Consider the following 26,875-nt stretch of genomic DNA (forward strand, 5'->3'; position numbering starts at 1 on the left):
TATGATATAGCCTACCATATACTCTTAAAGTGCCTTATAATCTTAAACGGTTATGGTAACTATGGTTTGGCTTTATCAAAACATGTCGTGTAAGGTGTCTAACACTTTGGAATAATACCCTCATACCATTTCTGGTGATGAGGATATTATTCCTCCCTTCTAGAGGGAGAGACATGTTAAAATCCTACTTTGCTGTTTAACTCTAACCAAAGCCTCAGCATCACAAAATGGATGCTGCTGCCACAGACACAAGTCTGACCTCCTGCTGCTGGGAGTGATCCCAGCCAGGGAGGCCTGGACAATAAGTTTCCTGCTTGGGGAGGTGCTAGCACCTCCCCAGACAGCCTTTAGTGTATTGGGGCAGGGTGGGCTGAAAGGAATGAGACATGCCTGGGGCACACAAGGTGTTCCTTGCATAGTCCAGTTCAAACCGGCGCTGGGGCACTCCAGCCCCAGCTCTGGCACGAAACTGGACAAAGGGAAGTGGGTGTAACCACCCCCTCCCAGGTCCCACCCATAAGGCGTGACCTAGCAGGTATCCCAGCCCCCCAGATTAGAATAAGAGTGGGAGTTGGGCCTCAAGACTTGAGATTATCCTGAACCTGCAAAACTGAATAGAAACTCTGGACCTTCGACATTCGACGAAAGAAGAAGACTGAAGAATCTCCCTTGTAGCCAAGGAGTGGCTACCCTGTGCAAACAGGCACCATCAAGAGACTACCCTTTGCTTTGCCCACGTTCTACGAGGAACCGACTGCAGAGCCTGACCAGAGCCTTGACTTCCAGACTTCTCCGACCCTGATCCACATCTACAGCAGAGCTGAGATCCGTGGAGGCGACGAGCGACGTGGGACCGGCTACCTGGAAAAAGTGGCTAGTAACTTAAAGCGCAGCTTCTGAGGTACCCTCGAAGTTGTGCACCGGGGATTGAGAAGCCCCAACCCCAAGCACCATCTGCACCGAAGATCAGCCCCCCACACTCCACGAGTCCTGCGTGGGGCCCTTCAGCATTTTCCTGCTTGCCGCGTCTGTCCGGTTGCTTGCCCGCTGGCTAGTGGCCTTGGTGACGACGCACCCTGAAATCTTCTGCGCTGGTTTGGCTCCTCCAGACTGGCTCCCGCTTCTCTGCAAGGAAGAAGCACCCCAGACCTTCCTGGTCTGCACCAGAAGCAAGTCCTTCGTTCTTCGTGGGTTCCGCTTGCCAAGGCTTGGTGAGTCCTAGTCCAACTTCGACGCCGCCGACAGCAAGATCCTTCGTGGGACAGCTCGCCTCCTGGTCCTGGTCGTCCTCGACGCTTCCTGGTCCTCCTGGCTGCAGCGACAAGCTTCACCTTCACCTGCAATCTTCACGACATCGCCTGGTTCCTTCCTGGTTCCACGTGGTCACTGGCTAGTGACCTTGACTCTGTCCCTTCTGCTTGCAGGTTTCTTCTCTTCTTGATCCCAGCCTTGGGATCCACCGGACACTCTTCACTGACTGCCTGTCAGCATCTTTCTTCAGGCATCCATAGGAGTCGACGACGAAAACGAGGCATCTTCACCCCTATGCACCCGCAGCCTGTGGGCTAGGTAACTTGGGTACTCCGGTGCTCATCAGGATAGTGACTATCCTAGTGTCTAGTTTTCAAGTCTCAACTTCCTAGCTTTCCGGAAGTGTCCTAAATCTACCGTTTTCTAAACTGTACTATTGCTATTGACTTTTACGCATTACGCGTGAGTGTTTCCACTCTGCACACGAATCCCGTGGGCCTCCCACTTCCTAACTAACGCTAGTGTAGTGTAGCCCCAGCGATTCCCTAGGCCTAGGCCTATTCTATTTCCGTGACAGTGGTTCTTATACCACTTACTTAGTATATGGTTTGCGTGGCCCCTAGGGCCTAACTGTATTACTTACCTGTGTGACTTAATGTATGCTTAAATAAGACTGTGTTGTACTTACCTCTAATCTCATAAAGAGTGCTGAGGGTTTGACTAGAATAAATACACTTTATTTTATATATATATCTGTTGTGGTGTCCTTTCATTTGGTATTCAAGGGATTATATATGGTATCACAGCTGGCTTCACATGCCATTCAGAGTTTAGCCTAAGACTGCTCTTGTCCATGCTACCACTAGGATAGCTGGTCTATAAGTTTGACTTTACAACCAATCACCATAAGGGTATTTGGACTGATATAAGGTGTACACTAGAACTAGTGACATCATACATCAGGCCAACTTCTCACATTGGTGAGCAGCTGTTGGGATCTGAGCTTGCTGTTGTAATACCATTGTAATCTTGAGATACTAAATTGAAAGATCACACAGATATGGTCTAGGAACATATAACATAGATTATAATACTTAAGTCCTACTGGACTTTGTAGTTGTAGGTTGAAGGGAGTAACACACCCTGACTACAACTACTAGAGAGGTTTAGTAGATACAACTAGTGTAGGTAGGTGCACACACCACACCCTCACTAGATCATGTCTCTGAGAGGAGATCAAGTGGATGCTCCCTCAGGAGGATCAGGTCTGCAAAAGACCCCCTCTAGATATGATACCTTAACATTCCAGGAGATGAGACACTTGTGTACCTCCAGAGGAATAAAACAGGGTGCAAACCCTACCCTCCTTCAGTTAAGACAACTCCTAGAGGAGTATGACATTATTAGGGCATCTCAGGCAGGTACCCTAGGTACAGAGGAGGGTCTACCCACCACAGTGGAGTCAGAGGAGACTACAGATGAAGAGGTAGACAGCCAGGGCCAAGTAGGAAGACTTAGCCAGGCTAACCTAAGCTTACATGGGAGTTTGAATGGGGTCCCCCCTTACAGACCCCCAAGTAGGCTTACACAGAGAAGCAGGAGGGACAGATCCCCTTCAAGGGAATCCATCCACTCCCATGTCTCTAACATCTCTAATGCTTCCTCTCACAGGGGAATGACTTCCCCTGAGAGAAAGGAGCATGAAGCCAGAATGAGGGAAGCTAATCTGAGGATTCAGAGGGAAGAACTTGCCCTTGCCAAAGAGAAGCTTGCTCTGGCTAGAGAACAAAAGTTAAGTGGGTTAGAACCCACTGGTGGCAGCAACATTCCTAGAGATAGGGATAGGTCTTATGACCATAGAAACCTAAGCAAGATAGTCCCCCCATATCAGAATGGGGATGACATCCACAAGTGGATGACTGCTTTGGAGAGGGCCTGCAAAGTACAGCAGGTTCCCCAGAGTCAGTGGGCAGCTATCTTGTGGCTCTCCTTTTCTGACAAAGGCAGAGACAAGCTCCTCACAGTCAGTGATGAGGATGCAAACAATTACAAAGTCCTGAAGAGTGCTCTGATAGATGGGTTTGGCTTAACCACTGAGCAATATAGGTTGTTGTTCAGAGACACCCAGAAGACACAGACACAGGACTGGTCTGATTTTGTGGATTGTGCCACTAAGGCTTTGGAAGGTTGGTTAAATGGCAGCAAGGTGCAGGACTATACAGGATTGTACAACTTGATTATGAGGGAGCAGATCCTTAGTAATTGTCAGAACCAGCTTCTCCATCAACACCTGGTAGACTCAGATTTGACCTCTCCCCAAGAATTGGGAAGGAGGGCAGATAAATGGGTCAGGACCAGGATTAGGCCTAAAAATCAGGGTGGTGACAAAAAGAAAGATACCACCAAGCCTCAAGAGAAGGGTGGGGATAAAAAAAAAGAGAAATCTTCCTCAGGGCCCCAAAACTCCACACAGGGTGGTGGGTCCCAAGCTCCCTCCTCTACCACAGTTAAAAAGCCTTACTGCCATGTGTGTAAAACACCTGGGCATTGGAAAACTGACAGCAGTTGCCCACAGGCTAAAAACAAAACTGTTCCTCCAACTACTCCTGTCACACCACCTATTACTGTCAGCAGTAATCCCCCAGGTGGTGGGAGTGCCTCCAAAAATTTGGTTGGGTTTTCTTGGGGAACACAGGGGGACTCTGGCTTAGCCAATTCCCCTACAGCAGCTACTCTTGTCTGTGATGGTGGCATGGGGTTTGCCAACTTCACTGCCTGTCCCAACACATTGGGTAGGTACAGACAGGAACCCTACATCAATGGTAGAAAAGCTGAGGCCTACAGAGACACTGGAGCTAGCATCACTATGGTGGCCCATAGGCTAGTTCCCTCTGAGCAGCTTTTGCCTGGTTTCTCATACCAGGTCACTAACATTGATGGCAAACAGAACAGTCATCCCATGGCAGAGGTATGTCTCAGCTGGGGAGGGGTCACTGGCCCTAAAAGGGTGGCAGTGTCTCCAACCTTGCCTGTGGACTGCTTACTGGGAAATGACTTAGAACTCTCAGCTTGGGCTGAAGTTGAACAAGACACCCATTCTAAAATGGTAGGCCTTTCAAAAAAGGGTAGTGGGGTTGTGCCAGCCACAACCCCTGTCCAAGTAGATTTCCTCCCTGAAAAGGTTGGAAGGGCAGTGGTAGCCACAGCCCAGGCAAAGACAGACTTCCCTGTAGAGATTGGCAGAGCTGTGACAGTCACAGCTCAAACACAAACTGAGTGCCTCCCTGAAAAGGTTGGCAAGGCTGTAATGGTCTCAGCCCATACTCAGACTGACATAGGTGTAGTGAAGCCTGAAACTATGGATCACTCCACACAAACAGAGAGTAGTGGGGAGGAAGAAAAGTATCCCTCTCCCCAGACATTAGGAAAAGGTCAGCCTCCTCAGGGATCTGACCTCACCCCTTGAGAAGGAACTGCCCCAGAGGTAGCCAGGCCTGGCCTGGCAGAGCCTCTGATGTCAGTGGCCCCTTCCAAGGTGGGACCCAGTCTGGTGCAGGTAGCCTGCCTCTCTCTACCCTGCCTCAGTCAGCCTAGGGCTGCAGAGGTCAGGGAGGCCAGTGGACCCCAAGAGGGCCCCTGTCCACAAGAACCCCCCCATCAAAAGAATGAGGATTGCCTGGCTAGTAGCCCTAGCCAGGTGATGGGTAAAAACATTCCTGAGGGATCCCCTTTACAGGTAGTTAGGGACCTCCCCCAGAGGGATTCTGTTGGGCACAGGCAAACCTGGGACCTTAGGGCCCCAAACCTGACCTGTCCCTCCAGTAAGCCCACAAAAGGGACCCAGCCTACAGCTTTAGGTAGCCAGAGGCTGACCCTGAGAGCACAGTGCAACTCAGTTAAGGAAAGAAAGGCCTCCATGGTGGAGGATGATTGGAGGAAGCTGAGGCCTCACTTTGAGGACACTCACTTCAGTACTCCATCTCAACACCAGCCTTTTACTTTGCAAGGACACACCCAAGGTAGAGATTCCCTATGGTGGAGACCCTATGATACCTTTAGGATGAGGGATTGCTTAGTGGACCATGAGACAGGGGGTAACCATGCCAGTGCTGGTTCTTCCTTATATGGCCACTTAGGCAATAGAGGCTTACCTTGTCAAGGCCAGCCTTATCTCCTTTCGTTTGGGGGGGGGGGGTTGTGTAGGAAGGTGGATATCTGACTATGGTTACCCCCAACTTTTTTGCCTAGTGTCTAGCTGGTTTTTCGACTTAGTTGGCCTGAGATCCTGCCATTCAGGGTCTCAGGCTGTCTGCTCTCTCTTTAAAATGGACTCCATGTACCCTAGGTACATAACCAATTGGTAAGGATCACCTTATTGGACCCTGTACAGTGTACCCTAGGTACCCAGGGCATAGGTGTACCCTAGGCCTCCCAGGGGCTGCAGCATGTATTATGCCACCCCTGGTCTGGCCTTCCAATCAGACACAACTGGCTGATCACTCAGCTGGGGCAAGGCCGTGTAATCACCCCTTGCTTAGATATAGTATGCCTATATCTACCCTTATATATAGACACAGGTGTACCTATCAGTCACTCCTATGGCAGGCCTTAACAATCCTGGAGGCAGAGTGCTTGGTAACATGTGAGATGGTGCTCTAGCATGAGCTGAGCCTGTCTGCAGCTTTCGGAACCATGTCCTTATAGCTGTTCTATGATATAGCCTACCATATACTCTTAAAGTGCCTTATAATCTTAAACGGTTATGGTAACTATGGTTTGGCTTTATCAAAACATGTCGTGTAAGGTGTCTAACACTTTGGAATAATACCCCCATACCATTTCTGGTGATGAGGATATTATTCCTCCCTTCTAGAGAGAGAGACATGTTAAAATCCTACTTTGCTGTTTAACTCTAACCAAAGCCTCAGCATCACAAAATGGATGCTGCTGCCACAGACACAAGTCTGACCTCCTGCTGCTGGGAGTGATCCCAGCCAGGGAGGCCTGGACAATAGGTTTCCTGCTTGGGGAGGTGCTAGCACCTCCCCAGACAGCCTTTAGTGTATTGGGGCAGGGTGGGCTGAAAGGAATGAGACATGCCTGGGGCACACAAGGTGTTCCTTGCATAGTCCAGTTCAAACCGGCGCTGGGGCACTCCAGCCCCAGCTCTGGCGCGAAACTGGACAAAGGGAAGTGGGTGTAACCACCCCCTCCCAGGTCCCACCCATAAGGCGTGACCTAGCAGGTATCCCAGCCCCCCAGATTAGTATAAGAGTGGGAGTTGGGCCTCAAGACTTGAGATTATCCTGAACCTGCAAAACTGAACAGAAACTCTGGACCTTCGACATTCGACGAAAGAAGAAGACTGAAGAATCTCCCTTGTAGCCAAGGAGTGGCTACCCTGTGCAAACAGGCACCATCAAGAGACTACCCTTTGCTTTGCCCACGTTCTACGAGGAACCGACTGCAGAGCCTGACCAGAGCCTTGACTTCCAGACTTCTCCGACCCTGATCCACATCTAGAGCAGAGCTGAGATCCGTGGAGGCGACGAGCGACGTGGGACCGGCTACCTGGAAAAAGTGGCTAGTAACTTAAAGCGCAGCTTCTGAGGTACCCTCGAAGTTGTGCACCGGGGATTGAGAAGCCCCAACCCCAAGCACCATCAGCACCAAAGATCAGCCCCCACACTCCACGAGTCCTGCGTGGGGCCCTTCAGCATTTTCCTGCTTGCCGCGTCTGTCGGGTTGCTTGCCCGCTGGCTAGTGGCCTTGGTGATGACGCACCCTGAAATCTTCTGCGCTGGTTTGGCTCCTCCAGACTGGCTCCCGCTTCTCTGCAAGGAAGAAGCACCCCAGACCTTCCTGGTCTGCACCAGAAGCAAGTCCTTCGTTCTTCGTGGGTTCCGCTTGCCAAGGCTTGGTGAGTCCTAGTCCAACTTCGACGCCGCCGACAGCAAGAGCCTTCGTGGGACAGCTCGCCTCCTGGTCATGGTCGTCCTCGACGCTTCCTGGTCCTCCTGGCTGCAGCGACAAGCTTCACCTTCACCTGCAATCTTCACAACATCGCCTGGTTCCTTCCTGGTTCCACGTGGTCACTGGCTAGTGACCTTGACTCTGTCCCTTCTGCTTGCAGGTTTCTTCTCTTCTTGATCCCAGCCTTGGGATCCACCGGACACTCTTCACTGACTGCCTGTCAGCATCTTTCTTCAGGCATCCATAGGAGTCGACGACGAAAACGACGCATCTTCACCCCTATGCACCCGCAGCCTGTGGGCTAGGTAACTTGGGTACTCCGGTGCTCATCAGGATAGTGACTATCCTAGTGTCTAGTTTTCAAGTCTCAACTTCCTAGCTACTCCGGAAGTGTCCTAAATCTACCGTTTTCTAAACTGTACTATTGCTATTGACTTTTACGCATTACGCGTGAGTGTTTCCACTCTGCACACGAATCCCGTGGGCCTCCCACTTCCTAACTAACGCTAGTGTAGTGTAGCCCCAGCGATTCCCTAGGCCTAGGCCTATTTTATTTCCGTGACAGTGGTTCTTATACCACTTACTTAGTATATGGTTTGCGTGGCCCCTAGGGCCTAACTGTATTACTTACCTGTGTGACTTAATGTATGCTTAAATAAGACTGTGTTGTACTTACCTCTAATATCATAAAGAGTGCTGAGGGTTTGACTAGAATAAATACACTTTATTTTATATATATATCTGTTGTGGTGTCCTTTCATTTGGTATTCAAGGGATTATATATGGTATCACAGCTGGCTTCACATGCCATTCAGAGTTTAGCCTAAGACTGCTCTTGTCCATGCTACCACTAGGATAGCTGGTCTATAAGGTTGACTTTACAACCAATCACCATAAGGGTATTTGGACTGATATAAGGTGTACACTAGAACTAGTGACATCATACATCAGGCCAACTTCTCACACCATGGGTGCTAATGGGCAACCCATGGATGATGAATACAAGGAGGCGATTAAACGGCTTGAGACTAGATTTGCCAAGTCTATAAATCTTGTCATGACGAGGTATAAATTTTATACGCAACCTCAAGTAGAAGGTGAAAGCATTGACAACTTCGTGGCCAGGTTACGTGAACTATCAGTAAAATGTCGGTTTGGTACTATGGCAGAAGAAATGATTCGTGACCAGCTCATCGTGCAATGTCGAGAGAGGAAAATTCAAGAGAGATTATGGGCTGCTAAAGATCCATCACTAAATGAAGTAATTGATTTGGCTAAGGTGATTGAAGATTCACAAAAATGGATAAAAGAGTTAAACAAGAGAGACAGACCTAACAATGATATTGCTAATATTGATAATACCAAAGATGTCGAAGTGGAGGTTGGGGCGGTCTCGAAAAGTAGCGTGAAAAATGTGCATGCCTCCACTTCTAGAACAAGGAATAGAGAATGCTTAAGGTGTGGTAGTCAATATCATTTGGCTGACTATAAGAAGTGTTATGCACTGGATCAGGTGTGTAAAAAGTGTGGCCGCAAAGGTCATTATGCACGCATGTGTAAGTCGTCAGATACGTTAGAAAAATCCAAGTATAAAGTAAATGTAGTTCAACCAGGTGCAGGGGTGAAACAATCTATTAATCGTGTGTTAGTTTTGGAAGAGGAGACCAACAGTGTGCGTGAGGAGTTATGTCACTAGACCAACTGCAGAGTTTAATGTGTGTGGAGTGAATGTTACTCTTATGGTGGACTCTGGTTCCATGTTCACGATTATTCCTGAATCTCTTTTCCTCATGTTGTGGAAGGGTGTCACTTTATTGGATAAAGACATCAGTCCAGTAAGTTATCAAGGGGAATTGATCGACATTTTAGGTTATATGTTTGGTGAAATTAAATTTGGTACAAGGAGTACTCCAGGTAAAGTGTACATAGCTAAAGATGGTCCACCAATTCTTGGTTGTATGCATCAGTATGATTTGCACATTATAATCAATCCGAGGGCTCCAAATCAAATAATGGTGGTTGATGATGACGTGCAAATTGATCACATCTTGCAAGGTGCACACAAGGTTTTTGAAGACAGATTGGGCTGTGTAGAAGGGTATCTCCATAAGATCATCCTTAAATCGAATGCTAGTCCAGTGCAACACAAATTGAGAAAGGTGCCCTTGTCTGTGAGACAGGGGTTGAAAGATCTTTTGGAAGATCTATTAAAATCAGGAGTTATTGAACCTGTAGAGGCATCCCCATGGATTTCACCTGTAGTCTTGACGCTCAAATCTGATGGCCGTCTCAGGTTCTGCATTGACTTGAGGTCTCTCAATAAAGACATAGTTATGGATACGTTTCCTCTACCTAACATCAATGAATTGTTACAATCTGTGGGAGGGGGAAAGTATTTTTCAAAAATAGATTTGAGAAGCGCGTACCATCAGATTAAGTTACACCCTGATTCCATGCCACTCACAGCGTTTATTACCACGGAGGGAACGTTTCAATTCACCCGCATGCCGTTTGGTTTAGCCTCGGCTGCGAGTGTTTTTCAAAGGATGATGTCCAATATGTTGAAGGGTTTGATGGGAGTAGTATATTTCCAGGATGACATATTGGTTTCGGGAAAGACTGTGAGAGAACATAATGCTCTTTTGAGACAGGTACTGTGGAAATTGGAAAATGCAGGGCTTACAGTCAACAGGGACAAATGTAAGTTTTTGACGGAGCAGGTTGAATATCTGGGGTATACCATTTCGGACAAGGGATTAGCCCCTAAACGTGACTTGTTGGAGGCTATAAAGGATGCGCCTCCTCCCAAAGACAGGGACCAACTTAGGTCATTTTTGGGCCTTGTCGAGTACTATTCCAAGTTTGTCCGGGGTTTTGCGGATTTGTCCGAGCCACTAAGATGCCTTCTCCGTAAGGGTGCCAAGTTTTTTAGGGTGGTGAACAGCAAGAAGCTTTAGTAAACATCAAGCATGGAGTTTGTAATGCTGGAATTCTAGCTCCCTTTATGCCCAAGAGTAGATCTTTTCTCACTGTGGATGCAAGCCTCACGGGGATTGGTGTGGTTTTTTCACAAAACCAACGTGGGGTGGAGAGAACCATAGCATTCGCATCTAGAACCTTAACTCCAGCTGAAAGGAATTATTCAGTAATTGAGCGTGAGGCACTTGCAGCGGCATGGGGAGTTGAGCACTTCAGGGTGTATTTGTGGGGTGCAAGATTCGTTCTCAGGACGGATCATAAGCCGCTCTTGAAAATTCTGTCGGCAGGAGGAGCTGGTAAAGGATCTGCTCGCTTAGCGAGATTGGCTGAAGGTTGCAAGAGTACTTGTATGAAGTTGAATTCATACAGGGGTGGAGGAATTTGCAAGCGGATTTATTATCTCGGATGTCCTTAGATTGGGAGTTGGTAGACAAGGATTTGGTGAAGAAATCTGGGTCTGAAGAAGCAGTAGCCTTGGTTTGTGAGGTAGGTGAATGTAGTTTAGGAACGTTTTCCAAAGTTCAGTGGACGCAAGAAATGGAGAATGATAAAACATTATTAGAAGTTATAGCTTTAATCAAGAAAGGTGCTCCTCGTGAGAACATGGTTTCGGTTGGGGTTAGACCTTTTTGGAAACTTCTAGATGAACTTTCAGTGAGTAGCTCCAATGTAGTGATGAGAGGGGATAGATTTGTGCCTCCGGATGGATTGCGTTTGCACATTTTTAAACTGGCTCATGAGGGTCATATTGGTCAGGGGATGACGATTAGGAGAGTAAAACAAGAATATTGGTGGCCAGGAATGGACGATCAAATTCGCAGATGGGTTGAAAGTTGCACACTCTGCAAGGAGAGTGAAAAAAGACTAAAAGTTGGGAATCAGAAAGTCATGGGACACATTACTGACCCAGGGAAAGCATGGCATACTATTTGCTTGGACTTTAGCGGTCTCATGTCTGAACTAGCATTGGACATGCGTTTTGCTGTGGTGATTATTGATGTTCATTCAAGATGGTTGGTGGTGAAGTTTTTGAAGAATATTACTACTCAGTCGACAATTGGTGTGTTGGGAAAATTGTTTGTGGATGAAGGGGTACCTCACGTGATGTTGACGGATAATGGTACGCAATTAACTTCTGGGGAAATGCGTTGTTTCTTGGAGAAGAGTGGTGTCAAACATGCGTGCACTTCCTTATACAATCCCATGGGTAATGGGATGGTTGAGCGTGCAAACAGGTTAGTGAAAGGGACCATCCAACTTGCTTTGGCAAATGGACAGTCTCCTAGACGTCTGGTGGATGAGATGCTGTGGGCATATCGGGTTCACCACACATAGTGTGACCCAGGTTTCTCCGTTCCAAAGCATGAGAGGACGTGTTCCAGGCTCTCGGTTAGTTCCAGGCTGGCTCAGGGAATGGATAGTTTCGGGTGGTGAACATCCTGAAGTGTTTGTTGGCTCAAAGTTTAATGTGGGAGATTGGGTAAAATTGAAGCTTGGTAGAGTCAAAGCGGGGTTAAACACATTTTCTAGTCCTTGCAAGGTGATTGCTGTGGGGAAACATTGTGTGGTGGTTGAAGGAGGACATAAGTGGAATTTGCGCAAGGTAGCTTTATATCAGAGAGGCGGTTCTGTTGTGGAACGAGTTCGTGGTGATGACGGGTGTTCAGGTATGATGTTTATCCCTGATAAGGCGTCTGATAAGGCGTCTTATCTGGAACAAGAGGAAAGGGAGAGGGGTTCTCTTCCAGAGGTGCGTACAGATGCTCAGGGGGTGGAAGATGAAGTAGAAGGGTCCCAATTAAGGTGCAGTGTTAGAACACGCAGGCCACCTTCACATTTGCAAGATTTTGTCACCTGTTAACTTGCATGTTCTGTGTGTGTTTCATGAAGTTATAATTGGGGTTTCTTTTGTTATTTTATTAAGGAGGAGGATGTGTTGTAGTGTAATTTACCTGTGTATTCTGGTTTCTGGAGTTCTCCTACCTGTTCTGGAGTACTCAGTCGTGTAGATTCTTAGAGTGTAAGGCTGACGGCACTCGATAGATGACAGTTGCTGCTGGATCGTCGAGGTGGTCGGATGCCAGGTTGCGTTCTTGAACAAATCTTATATATCTTCATCTGTTCCTGAGATTTATTCCAAGCAAGCATCTCAACACCCTCCCCCTCTCTCAGAACATCTCCTGCTCCCCCCTCCCTTAGGCACATCTCCCCCTCCCCCCTCCATTGGGACATCTCCTGCCTCCCCTCCTTAAGGACATTATCCGCCCCCCCCCTTCCTCAGGTACATCTCCAGCTCCCTCCTCCCTTGGGACATCTCCCATTCCCCCCTCCCTCTGGAACATCTCCTGCACTCCCCTCCTTAGGGACATCTCCCGCTCCCCCTTCCATCCTTAGGGACATCTTCCGCTCCCCCTTCACTCCTCGGGGACATCTCCTGCTCCCTCCTCCGTCCTCAGGGAGATCTCCCATACCCCCCTCCCTTAGGGACATCTCCCACTCATGCCTCCCTCCATCAAGGACATCTCCCACTTCTCCCTCTCTCTGGGAAATGTCCCGCTGCTACCTCCCTCAGGGGCATCTTCCGCATACCCTTCGCTTTAGAACATCTCCCGCTCCTCACTTCCTGGGAGACATTGACTGTTTCCCCTCCCTCCTGAGGGACATCTTCAGCTACCCCCTCCTATGGGTACATCTCCCTCTCCCCCTCCCCCAGACACATCTCCTGCTCCCCCTCTCTCCTCAGGGACATCTCCCGCTAGTCCCTCCCATGGGGGCATCTCCCGCTCCCCCCTACCTGGGGGACATCTCCCGCTCCCCCCTTCCTGGAGGACATCTCCCGCACACCCTCCCTCTTCAGGGACATCTCTCGCTCCTCCCTCCCTCAGGAACTTTTGCCGCTCCCCACCTCCCTTGGCGACATCTGCTGCTCCCCCACTCCGTCTGGGACTTCTCCCGCTTCCCCTCCCTCAGGGACATTTCCCACTCCTCCCTCACTCTGGGCCATCTCCAGCTACCACCTCCCTCAGGGACATCTCCCACCCCCCTCCCCCTGGGACTTCTGCCGCTCCGCCTGCCTCAGAGACATCTCCCGCCCCCCCCCTCCCAGGGGCCATCTACCTCTCCACCTCTCCATTCCCTCTTCTCCCTCACTGGGGTGGGGGGCATGTCCCCACATAGTGTGTGATCCTGGGCATCGCACGTCACTGTTTTGCATTTTATCATGTACACTTACCAGCATTGGTACAAGATGTTTCAAATAACACCACAGGCTGACCCACTTGCAGCCCCGCCTGTAATGTAGCCGGAGGAAGTCTGTCACGACGGATCGGGGAAAAGCATAAAGTGAATTGGCAATGTGCGCTAATTACGAAGCAGCTTTTCAGTGGCAAGCGGTGGTCACTGCCAGGCACACGATTTTAAAATAATACAAATCGACCAGAGACCTAATAAGCATTGGCCGCACTTTGACCTCCTGAGGCGGAAGCCGGGAGAGTCGATCCTAGACCTTTATAATTATTGACTGTAATACTGTGATTTTAAGACAGTTTTTTAAAACTATTTGAGTGTATTATTGTGATTTTACAACAAGACCTACCTCTCCCCCCTGGGCCCTCCCGCGCAGCTGTTTGGAACGCTGCCGCGGGATACTTCCTTGTGTTGCCGCCAACCCGCTGGGACACACAGGCCACGCCCACCACCATTCTGGCCACGCCCCTGTCCCCACCTATTATTTAATATGTGCTTCCACCGGACGCGCAGCGGACGAGCGCAGCGGTCGCGCCGTTTGCGCGCCTAAGACGTGCCTAAGGCAAGCCCGTCTGCGCCCGTCCGCGACCAGACAGTGGCCGGGGCCAGGCATGCTGCCAGTAAGTGGGCGCGCAGGGGAAGGATCGTGTGGTCAAGGGATGACCTATGGGCTCTCAATACTACATCTGAGTGCTGCATTCATGGGTTAGATTTTCAGACTTTCGCTCCTCCTCAGATTTGTGGGACTTGTGGGCTATCACTGGCACCAAGAGACACTGTGAGGCTTTCCAAACCTAAGCCGCTGATTAACAAAGGTCTTAGAGCAGGCCTTCTGAACTGCAGATCCCTTGTTAAACATACAGATGATATCTGGCTACTACTAGAAGAGCACGAGTGGGACGTTCTGTTTTTAACAGAAACATGGATCAATGAGGATAATATGACCGCCATTGCGCTGGCAGTACCCCTGGGATATAAAATATGTTGCTCGAACCGCACAGGCACTAAAAGAGGTGGAGGCGTGGCTATCATATTTAAAGAACAGCTTGTATTAACATCCTTGTCCCCTACCACGATTCAGGGAATCGAGGGGCTACACTTTTGTTTTCGGGTGAGTCCTCAGCTATCTTTAGCGGGATTAGTGATCTGCCGCCCACCTGGCAGTGAGGATCCCAATTTGTTAACTCTGCTGCAGACGATTGTCCAGAGCTCCCTCCTCCACCCTCAATTCATCGTGGTCGTGGATTTTAACATTCATATGGACAAAGAAGACTGCGCTCCTGCAGAGCTGCTGAGACCCACGCTAAATACTGCCAAGCTGAGACAGATTAATGACGGCCCCACGCACAGAGCGGGTCACACGCTCGATCTAATTTTCTCTAATATTAAGGATGGGAAGGCGGAGGCTGAATAGAACAAAGAACTCCTCGTGGACCTATATTGCTTTTTTCCAAGAATTAATCTAGGCATGGGTTAATCACTTCTATTGGTTCATATATATAGTTAAATACACAAATGCATAGTCTTTACTTTATTAAAAAATCTTCCTTTTATTTTGTAAATTGATCATAGATTATACTTTTAACATGATCATTGAGCATTAGTCTTCATAATTTTCCTCACAACTAATACAAATCATTTCACTTTAACAGACATATATATTTTTTAGAGGATTATATTTTTTTAAACAATTTATATATAAAAAACAGAACAGCTACAACCTACTCGGCATGACACAATCAATTCTCAGACATACTAACCACTCTTACTTATGCACACTCATACATAACACATGTACTTAGAGGGTACAAGGTTTATAGATGGTAACAATCTAAACAGATCCGGGTGCACGTGGTCTACGCGCGTTTCGGTGGATTTGGACAAACAGGGACCACCTTCATCAAGACCTCGCCCAATAAGGATACAGTGTCAACAACTAACAGAGTAGGAGTACTATTTGGCATTGAGAGGTAAGCACTCCAAAGCCAGAAATCAGCAGGCTTTATTTACAATATTCGTGATACGCAGATGTAAAGTTAAATTCTAATATGAAAAAGAGACGTCTATTCAGTTTGTATGGCTCTAGTTTGCAGAATCCTGCACATCGACGTGTTATTTTTTTGAATGTCTGATAAATACTCAGGCGTGCAGTTAGGTATTCATCCCCATACTTAGAATTGTTAGAAAGGAAATGGAGGGGTTGGAACCTTGACATTGTTCAAAGGTGCATGTCTTCCTCTTGATTTAAATAGTCTATTTTTCCTCAGCGTATCCAGCAGTGTGTACAGCGACTTCTCCGGGCGTACATGTGAAGGCGGAGGCACCACTACCGTTAACCTGGTCAGACCACGCATTGATCCCATTTAAATTAAATATAGCTACGGATAGTCCTGCTTCAAGCAAATGCTCTTTTTTGAAGAGACAGTGGAAAAAACTAGTCCCTGATATCATGGGCCCTATTCTGGCTCAAAATATCCCATCTCTCACCTCAAATGCTAACATGGACGCACAGCTACTCAATGATTGGATCGGGAATATGGTTTCCTCCATTGCACCAGCCTCACGCGCAATATCTAAACGGGACTCCCCCTCCGCTCCCTGGTTCTCTCTGGACCTCAGGGCGGGAAAAGCAGCCTGTAAGAGGCTGGAGAGACTGTGGAGGGTAAATTATGGGCCCTCAGAAAAAACCAGATATAAGGAAGCATCCAAAAAACTACAGAAGGCTATTAGAAAGGCAAAAAAACAGTTTTACGCGGATTCTATCCAGCACGCAGAGCAGTCGAGCAAACAGATCTTTAAGGTGGTACAGTCCTTTTTCAAACCTAAATGTATTGAGAGGGAGGTCCCCCCGTCAACTACTCTGTGCGAAAACATCTCTGAGTTCTTTGATCAAAAAATCAAACAAGTCTATGAGTCCTTTGGGCCAGAGAAAAAAACGGTGAAAACGGATCTAGCTATCAAAGATGTGAGGGGTGAAACCTTAGCTCAATTCCAGGCGATACCCCTGAGTGCGGTTAGACAAGAACTAAACCACTGCAAATCTGGTTCACCGGACGACCCATGTCCATCTAAACTCTGGTGCACCATAGCTGATTTTGTGGCCGCCACATTACAACAGATCTGGAATACGTCCATTGTTTCGGGGATATTCCCGAACATCTGGAAACATGCAACCCTCCTCCCGCTTAAAAAAAAACCTAATGGAGATCCAAAAGACCTCAGCAATCTACGCCCGATCTCTCTGCTAGCAGCACCAGGAAAAATGGTCGAGAAAATAATACAGCGCCAATTGAGCAAATTCATTGAAGATAACAAGATACTGCACGAGACGCAATCAGGCTTTCGTCCTGGCTTTAATACGGAGACAGCACTAATTGAGGTGGCAGAGTCAGTAAGGTGGTCGATGGATTCGGGAAGCTCAGCGATGCTGGTACTCCTGGATCTGTCGGCCGCCTTCGACACGGTTGATCATGCTAGACTCTTGATGCGACAGGCTGAGATAGGCATCCGTGACCAGGCTCTGGGGTGGATACACTCGTATCTGTCCCAGAGAACACAGAAGGTGGCACTTGGGACTGTATCCTCAAAACCCAAAGTCCTCAATTGTGGCGTCCCGCAAGGGTCGGCACTCAGCCCCCTCTTGTTCAACATCTACCTCGCTCCACTTTTTACGCTGATTGCCAATTGGGGAGTCAAGGCAATCTCATACGCCGATGACACCCAATTGGTATTTCCGTATTCAGAGGTGTCGAGCTTCAAGGGCTGTCTCCAAGATGTGGCCTGTTGGATGAATACGAATAAATTAAAACTAAATGCTAATAAAACGGAAGTGATCTTTTTTGGTAAAGGCCCCCCTCCACCCTCAGAGCTATGGTGGCCAGCGGAGATGGGACAAGCCCCCTCACCCAGCTAACGGCAAAAAATCTGGGAGTGCAGTGGGATGACAGTCTGTCCTTTACCTCGCATATTCAACAAGTAGTCGGCTGCTGCTTGAGTAAGCTGAGGAATCTCCGCAAGATTCTGAGACTTCTCCCTGATAGTTGTCGGAAAACAGTAATCCATGCTACAGTGACATCTAGGCTGGATTATGCCAACGGCCTCTATCTGGGCTTACCTAAATACCTTATTCAAAAACTTCAGCTGGTCCAAAATGCGGCTGCGAGACTGCTAATGCGGATTCCTTTTAAGCACTCAGTCTCTCCGTATCTTCGATCACTGCACTGGCTATCAGTTGATAGCAGAATCAAATTTAAGGCACTCACGTTGGCCTTTAGATCTCTGTTTGGCACCTGCCCTAGGTATTTGAAATCCCGGCTCCCGAGATACTCCCAGGCCCGTGCGCTTCGCTCCAATTGCCGTGTTCGACTTGCCGTCCCACAAGCAAAAAGGGTTTGGTTGGGGGGTCGTACTTTTTCAGCTAATGTTGCGACATTGTGGAACACCCTGCCCCCAGCAATTCAGCAAGCCCCCTCTGAATACTGCTTCAAGCGGTTGCTAAAGACCTGGCTCTTTACCCAACCACGCTAAGCTCCCCCACTTCAGTCCTCTGGGTTAACTGTATTTTTTCCTAGCGCCGGGACACCTCCGTGTGAGGTAGCTGTTCGCACTTTACAAAATGCCGTATTATTATTATTATTATTAAAAGTAACGCCGCGCTGCCGTAAAAGCGGAAGTCATCGCGATCGCTCTGAAAGCAAAAGTGATCGCGATGACGCGCTAAAGCACGAGTTTTCAAAGTGCTGCTGAAGTGTAGTGGTTTGCGCGTGCACGCTCGCGTGAACGCAAGCGCTAGGCCAGCCAGCAGCATTTTGAAAACTCACCTCCAAAATGTCTCTCCGAGCCAGCGCATGCGCTGGGCTCAGCGAGACCTAATAAACGGCTCATCCTGAATACAAATTACCACCCGTGTGGCCTGTTCAACAATGCGCTGGAGACCAGTGTTGGACACTCCGAGAAGAACTGGGCACAGTGGCCAGTCACCGCTGTGAGCCGCTGCACTCTGCAGGTGTGAGGGCAAAGTCTGACTCTGCGAGAGGAGCCATAGAAGGTGGTGCAACGTCCTGAGCTTGTACAAATGTGCACATGCAGGAGTAAGTGTTGCCCCTAAGCTCCCGCTGACCCATGAAGTTCTTAGCTTTAAAAGGAACCCCTTGGCTGTTCAGCGAGCTCGCAGCAGTATCTGGGCTCAGTATCTCCAGGGACAGCTGCAGAACTTGTACCAGGACACTTGACTTGTGCCGCCCCGGAAGACCAGCTCAATGATTTTCCTTTCACAAACCACTGGTTTCAGGTGCGATAATCCTGATGGTTCAGCTGTAATGGACAAGACTACAACTCCCAGAATGCTTTATATTGTTAAAGTAAAGCCAGGGGTGGCACATGGTATCACTGATGACATGGATTTATCTGGTATACTGGGTGTTACGTAGGTACAAAGTGCACTTGCTGTGATGTTTACATGCTGTGTGCAGTGTCTGGATTGCACATTGCCTTGCAGGTGTGTATTTAACAGGAGGTTGTGGGCGGTGTTTGTGATGTGAAGCTTTGTGTGGTCTGTGTTACTGTATCCTGCCAGGGCACTGTGTCCTTTCCTTGTACCTACAGACCACAGACACTGCCCTGTGATAGTCCTTCTTCTATGTCTAAGATTGGCACCAGAGTTTGGCTTTACATGTCTGGAAGAGGTGTGGTGCAGCGGCTAGGTTGCCTGACTCCGGACCACAGGGTTCATGGTTTGATCCCAGACGCCAGGTACATGTCCAGCTCCCATCTCCCTCATGGGCATTTCCCACTCCCCTGTCCCTCTGGGACTTCTCCCGCTCCTCCTGCCTTGTGAACATCTCCCGCCTCCCCTCTCTTGGGGCCATCTCCCACTCCTCCCCTCCCTCCTTGGGACATATCGTGCCCCCCTCCCTCCTCGAGGACATCTCTATCACCCCCTCCCTCTGGGTCATCTCCCCCTCCCTCGGGACATCTCCAGCTCCCCCCTTCCTCGGGACATCTCCTGCTCCCCCTCCCTCCTCGAGGACATCTCCCTCTCCCCCTTCCCTAGGGGTCATCTCCCCCTCCCTCCTCCCTCTGGGACATCTCCAGCTCCCCCCTCCCTCGGGACGTCTCCAGCTCCCCCCTCCCTCGGGACATCTCCTGCTCCCCCTCCTTCCTCGGGACATCTCCTGCCCCCCCTCCCCAGGACATCTCTATCACCCCCCTCCCTCTGGGTCATCTCCCCCCTCCCTCGGGACATCTCCTGCTCCCCCTCCCCCCTCCCTCGGGACATCTCCCTCTCCCCCTTCCCTCGGGGTCATCTACCCCTCCCCCCTCCCTCGGGACATCTCCAGCTCCCCCTCCTTCCTCGGGACATCTCCTGCCCCCCCTCCCCAGGACATCTCTATCACCCCCCTCCCTCTGGGTCATCTCCCCCCTCCCTCGGGACATCTCCCTCTCCCCCCTCCCTCGGGACATCTCCCTCTCCCCCTTCCCTCGGGGTCATCTACCCCTCCCCCCTCCCTCGGGACATCTCCAGCTCCCCCCTCCCTCCCTCCCTGGGGATCAGAGGCGCAACTAGAGCCAGATTTCGGGGGGCTAAGAAAACATTTCGGGGGGGGGGGGGCTGAATTTTTTAAGCCATAGGCAGAGTGGAGCTGCAGGGGCTCTTGGAAGGGGTGAAACAACAGCGAGGCCTCATTAACAAGCAAATAGTCTTTTAAAGACCTGTGAAGTGCTCGGGTGCGGCTCTGTGTGTGCCCGGGAAGCCGTCTCAGCCCGGGCTGCCACACACGGCGGGGAGGGGGGGGGGGGGCTGAAGCCCTGTGAGTCCAATGGGTGTTGCGCGCCTGCTGGGGTCGTCTTCCACTTCCCCCTCCTTCGTGTGTCACTGTCCGCATGGTATTGCGGAATAACAGGGCAGCGCTGCACCCCCCAGGTGAATGTAGTTGTGGAACCCCCAAGGGGGGGGGTCTGTCCCGGGGCAGTGGAAGAAATAGGTGGGCTGCCCCCAGTTAAGGGGAGTTAATACCAGGAGAAGCAGGAAATCAAAAAGGGCTCCTGTCAGCCTCTGCCCTGTTACTGAGGGGGTGTGTGGGGGGGGGGGGGGTAGTCTGAGGGGGGCGAGGGGGGCTCTGTTACACCAGGCGCAGCTCTGTCTGAGCCCCGAGCTCGAAGTAGGGGTGCAGCCCCCCGGTGAAGGTGGCCTTCAAAGTGCAGAGATGCTCCCAGGTGTCTGCGTTGTACAAGGAGACCCGCCCCCCCTCGTAGTCCAGGTAGAGCCCCAGCTTCTGGGGGAGCGGACGGGGGCACAGGGGGGAGGGAGAGAAGGTGAGATACCAGTTCCGACCATTATAAGGCACAGCCCCGAACTCGCAATGAGGGAACGGAAAAGTTACCCTCACCACTCTCAGAGCCTCTCTTGCGACCCCCACATCCACCCACCCCTGCAGCTGCTGCACCTCCCAGTAATGCCTCCCTGAGGTGAACCCCTCCCGCCCCCACACACAGCGACCGCAAGTGACTCTCTTGGGATTCTCCGGTTGGGGCTGCCGTCTGTCTGTCCATGTCATGCGTCTCCCGTCCTCAGACAGGATCAGAGCTTCATGAGCCGTGTCTGGAATGGATCCAGACTCACCAGCGCTGCAGAGAGAGAAGAGAGGGTTAATGACACACTGTGTGACCTCAGGCAAATCACTGTCCCACCCAGAGACCCAGCACTGCAGAGAGAGGAGAGAGTTAATGACACACTGTGTGACCTCAGACAAGTCACTGTCCCACCCTCAGAGACCCCAGCACTGCAGAGAGAGAAGAGAGAGGGTTAATGACACACTGTGTGACCTCAGACAAGTCACTGTCCCACCCAGAGACCCCAGCACTGCAGAGAGAGAAGAGAGAGTTAATGACGCACTGTGTGACCTCAGACAAGTCACTGCCCCACCCAGAGACCCCAGCACTGCAGAGAGAGAAGAGAGAGTTAATGACGCACTGTGTGACCTCAGACAAGTCACTGTCCCACCCAGACACCCCAGCACTGCAGAGAGATGAGAGAGTTAATGACACACTGTGTGACCTCAGACAAGTCACTGCCCCACCCAGAGACCCCAGCACTGCAGAGAGAGAAGAGAGAGTTAATGACGCACTGTGTGACCTTAGACATGTCACTGTCCAGCCCAGAGTCACCAGCGCTGCAGAGAGAAGAGAGAGGGTTAATGACACACTGTGTGACCTCAGACAAGTCACTGTCCCACCCAGAGAACCCAACACTGCAGAGAGAGGAGAGAGAGTTATTGACACACTGAGTGACCTCATGTGAGTATGTGGCCTGATATATGCTGTCCACTAGTTCTAGTGGGCACCTTGTATCAGTCCAAAGAACCCCTTATTTTGATAGGTTAAAGACAACCTTTATTGAAAGCTATCCTAGTGGCAGCTATGGAGAGCAGCCTTCAGACTAAGTCTTGAAGGAATGTAAAGCAGCTTGTTTTACCAGTCTATAATCCCTTGAATAACCAAATGAAAAGACAATCACACCAGGTATATATTTAAAATATATGTATTTAGGTTAAAACACACCCCTCTAGTCTCTTTATGAGACTAGAGTTCGAAGTACTTTGTTTACAAGTTAGCAAGTATCAGTAATGGTACAAATACATGTTTGGGCCCTAGGGGCGTACCAAACCATATACCAAAAAAGTGGCCTAGAGCCTGTAGAATCGCTGGGACCCCAAGGAACCACCCAAGGTAGTAACACAGGGGACCCACGGGGACTGTATGCAGTGTGTAAAAACAACCCCGGATTCCCGTTTGCTTCTATGGGCAATGTCGCGGTTGGAAATTTAAAGATTAGGGACACTTAGAATCGAGTCAGGTCCAACCCCTTTTAGATTTAAGAAGTTCTAGGGCTAGCACCCACGGGAGCACTGTAGAACTCAAGTTACCTCACCAGTGGAAGCCGGGTGCATAGGTCTCTTTTGGTGTAGGGTCGCGTCGTCGATTTCAATGGGAGCCTGCAAAGAACTGCTGCTGCCTTGAAGAGGAGAAGTGTCCGAAGAGATCCAAGCCTGGATCTAGGATGGAAGGAACCTGAAAGCAGAGGGGACAGAGTCTGGGTCACTAGCCAGTGACCAAGGGCAGGATGGACCAATGCCCACAGATGTCGGGTGCTTCAGGTGAGTTGATTGATGTCTTGACTCTTCAGCCACGAGGTCCAGGAGGCGTCAACGGAGTCCACGAGCCGGATTTGAGCTGTCCCACGAAGTCTGTCAAGTGCTGCGGTGTCGGCGACCAGATTGGACACTACAAGCCTTGGGTACGGCAAGTCACTGGAATTCAGAGAAAGGACTGCGGTGCAGACCAGCAAGGTCTGAGGGACTTATCCAGCAAGGGTAAGTCAGGGCACGTCTGGTGCAACCAGGAAAGCCCAAGTAGAAGAGGAGTTGCCTTCGTGGGGACCAGCTAGCCAACGGGCTAGTGATCGCGAAGGAGCCTCGAGCGGTCGTGCTTGAAACTGGCCCACGGGTCACTCGTGGAGTGGAGGCCAGCAATCTTCGGTGCAGGAGGTGCTCAAGGTTGGGGCTACTGGGAGCCCAAAGCACAACTTTGAGGAGGACCAGGAAGATGCTGTTGCTGCAAAAGATCATGGTGTCCAAGGGTCACGGTTCCACGTCACCCATGATAGCCACGGGCCTCAGCTTTGCTGTGGACTCAGGGTAGCCTTGGGGAAGTCTGGAAATCCACCTCTGGTGATGCAAAGACTTCGGCGTCCAGCGGGAGCTTCAGCAATGCAGACCGGTCAGTTGCTTCATTGATGCCTGCCAAGCAGGGGAGTCACTCCTTGACCCCAAGGGAGATTTCTTCTTCTAGTCAGGATAGAACGTCGAAGGTCCAGGATATATGTTGCAGAGTTTCGTCCAGGGTAATCTAAAGTCCTAGGGACTGGATTCCTATACTTATACTAAGTTTAAGGGATGGACAAACTCTAAGGCCCCACCTATGGGTGGGCTTAGAAAGAGGGGTGATTACACCCATTTCCTTTGTCCAGTTTTGTGCCAGAGCAGGGGCAGGTAGCCCCTGCAACCGGTTTGAACTGGACTATGCACAGGGACAGCAAACGTGCCCCCAGTGCAGCACTTCAAAGCACCAGAGAGTGCTCCCGCCGAGCCCCAGTACACATCTGTCTGTCTGGGGAGGTGGTTACACCTCCCTTCGACAGGAAACCTATTGTGCAGGCCTCCCCTGCGGAGTTTCGGTCAGCAGCAGGAGGCCAGACCCGTGTCTGTGGCAGAGGCATCCATTTTGTGATGCCAGGGCTCAGGAAAGTCCTACCGGGTTTGACCAGTGTGAACATGTCTTTCCCTCTAGAAGGGTGGAATGCTACCACCCCCGCCAGAACTGGTAGGGGGGTAGTATTCCAAAGCGTATGACACCAAACACGACATGTTTTAAAGCAGCCATCCCAAAGTTAGCATTTACCGTGATCTTATAATGCACTTAAGAGTATATGGTATGGTTGTATCTCAAAACAGCTATAAGGAAGTATTTCTGAAAGCTGCAGAGGGGTTCAACTCATGCTTGGGCACCCTCTCACATAAAAAAACACTCTGCCTTCAGGATTGTCAAGGCCTGCCATAGGAGTGGCTTATAGGTTTATATGTGTCTGCATATATATTTGGATATAGGTAGCCTATACCACTGTAAGAGGTGCAAGCACACCCTTACCCAGGTTGCTGTAGCAGACTTGTGGTGTCATTTTGGAGTGCTTCCCAGGGGTGGCATAATACATGCTTCAGCCCCTGGTAGGCCTCTGAGGTACCTATGCCCTAGGTACATAGTATACCGTATACTAGGGGCTTATAAGGCACTCCAGAATCCAATTAGATATGTACCTAAAGTACATGCAAACCATTTTAGAGGGGAAGCAGCTAGGCTGGGAACCTAATTAGAGGGCCACAGCCAGACTAAGGTCGAAAAACAGAGAAACACCAGCAAAAAGTGGGGGTACCCATATGAAGCAGATCCTACTCTCCTACAGCCACGAGTACACAAGCATGTATGTTGGTGTATAGCCAAGAATCCCCCTAGGAAAGTCCCAACCCAGTACCTGATGTGAGAGAATGAAGGACCCTATATTGGGTCTCTAGTTGGACACCCCGCGAGGAATGTCAGCCCACTGCGAGCTGGAGTGTCTGCGTGCAGGGACTTCAGCGTCCTCTGTCAGCATGGATGTTTTCTCCTCTGGCTTGCCCAGCGAAGATGTGGTATTTATATACTCGAAAGGTACCCTTAGGAGTGCCACCTAGATGTGTCATGGTACTGTGGGCATGTCAGCCAAGGATGACGGTAGTTGTGACCCTTGTACAGAGTTATTATGCAGAAATTGGTAATCCTGCTGGTATACTTAAATCCTCATGCATAATAAATAAAGCTTGTTGTTGGACTTGGCCCTTTTTGCAGGGTCATGCCTAAACTTTTTGCCTCCCTCCTGCATTTTTTCTGACCTGTTGTTGGCTGTTTTATGACTCTGGGCACTTTACCACTGCTGATCAGTGCTAAAGTGCATATGCTCTCCCTACTGTAAAATGTATATGTTGGTTGGATTCCATGATTGGCTTATTTGGTTTACTGTCAGACCCCAGTAAAGTGCACCAGGAGTGCCAGGGCTTGTAAATGCAAATGCTGCTGGTGGGCTTGCAGCACTGGTTGTGCCACCCACAGAAGCGGCCTGGTAAAATGTGTCTAGGGTCTGCCACTGCAGAACCTGCGTGCAGTCTGGTACTGTCGCGGTGACTGCGCAAGTGCCCCCACTTGCCAGTCCCTAAACCTTCCCTTAACTACATATTAGTCACCCCTCTGGTAGGCACAAGGGCAGGGTGCATTGTAAGCATAAGGTAGGACAAGCCCTGATGTGTGTGGCATATCCTACTAGTGAATTACAGCCATTTTCGTTTTTCACTATTGCAAGGCTACCTGTTCCCACAGGCCAGAATGGGCGGTTAGAAGTGTTACATCCTATGATCCTAACAGACCCAGGGAACATGGTAGAAATTCGAGTTTAGTATGCCTGAACTCAGAATAATAAAACACATCTTTTAGTAAAGTTTATTTTAATATTCTGTGTTTGCAAATACCACTTTTAGAAAGTTGGTATTTTCTTGCCTAACCATTTCAGCCCGCCTCTGCTATGATGTGTATCTGCTGTCTGGTTTCTGTGAGTGACAGGGCTGGGGGATCCCAGAGGGCAGGGCTAGGTAGCCTGGTGGTGAATAGAGAGATTTACCTCCAGATGGGTGGGAGGAGTGCACCTGGACTCTGAATAGGGCTGTGCTCTGCCACCACAATGCTGGCTCCACCTCCTGTGGAGCGTCTGATGTCTCTGCCCTGCACCCTGAATAAAAAGGCAGAGTCATGTCAACAAAGTGTTTGGACTGGGCAAAGGCCCCTCTACCCCAGAGGAACAAAGGAATTAGGGGTATAAGTATTGGGACCCTGTTCCCAAGAAATTAGATCCTGCTTGACAAGAAGAACCTCTGCCTGAGGAGAAGGAACCCGGAAAGCTGTAAGGAGGAGCACTGTCCCTGACCTGGGGGATTGGCCTGCAGTGGTTGCCTTGCTGCTGAAAGGAGAGGAGAAAGACTACAAAAGACTTTATTTCAACTTTTGCTTAAAAGATCTCCAAGGGCTTGTGCTGAGCTTGCCCCCTGAAAGAAGTCCCAGGACCAGTGGACTTCACCCCCCAGCTCCCCAGAGTTCTATGGAAGTGCCTGCTGCTGTTGTTGGGCCTTCTGAGGGACTGCGTGTCGCAAGGAGCTGGAAGCGCGACTCAAGAAGAAGCGTGCCGCCGTCGGAACTGCTGTCATCCCATCACGTAAAGGGTGTCGCCGCTGCAGCATCGCATCGAGTGGAAGCGTCTCGCATCATCCAAGAAGTGTCTCACAACGCCGAAGAAGCGTGTCGCCATCACAGCCATCGTAGCTGACGCATCGCACCGCATCAAGAGAAGAGTCTCGCATCGAGGAAGAAGCGTGTCGCCATCGCAGCCATCGTAGCTGTCGCATTGCACCGCATCAAGAAAAGCGCCTCGCATCCACGGAGAAGCGTGCCGCCGTCGGAGCTGCTGTCGTCGCATCGCGTAAAGGGGTGTCGCCGCTGCAACATCGCATCGAGCGAAGCGTCTCGCAAACGTCAGAGAAGAGTGCCGCTGCCAAGGCCGCTGTCGTCGCATCGCGTAAAGGGTGACGCCGCTGTAGCTGACGCATCGAGTCGAGTCTTCTCGCAACATCGGAGAAGCGTAACGCATCTGGAAGATCTTCAAGTCTTTATTTCTTTGCACCAAAAACTTAATCGCATCAGCATCGTTGCAACACTTTTGTTGCCCTGCGTGTCACATATAAAAGGTACATTTACTTAAAGTGTCGCATTTAAGAACTAAAGAGAACTAAGC

The 26,875-nt window shown here is 50.0% G+C and overlaps 1 pseudogene across 1 annotated transcript in view; it reads right to left on the reverse strand.

The window, feature by feature from the left end:
* Positions 1 to 20,561: 20,561 nt before the first annotated feature.
* LOC146813564 (butyrophilin subfamily 2 member A2-like) overlaps positions 20,562 to 26,875 on the reverse strand; it is a 363,671-nt pseudogene continuing 357,357 nt past the window's right edge. Inside the window, exon 7 of the transcript XR_014966043.1 lies at positions 20,562 to 21,075. The product of XR_014966043.1 is annotated as a butyrophilin subfamily 2 member A2-like (transcript). The remainder of the gene's footprint in view (positions 21,076 to 26,875) is intronic.

The sequence above is a fragment of the Triturus cristatus genome, chromosome 7, assembly GCF_964204655.1.
Source record: "Triturus cristatus chromosome 7, aTriCri1.1, whole genome shotgun sequence".
NCBI lineage: Eukaryota > Metazoa > Chordata > Amphibia > Caudata > Salamandridae > Triturus > Triturus cristatus.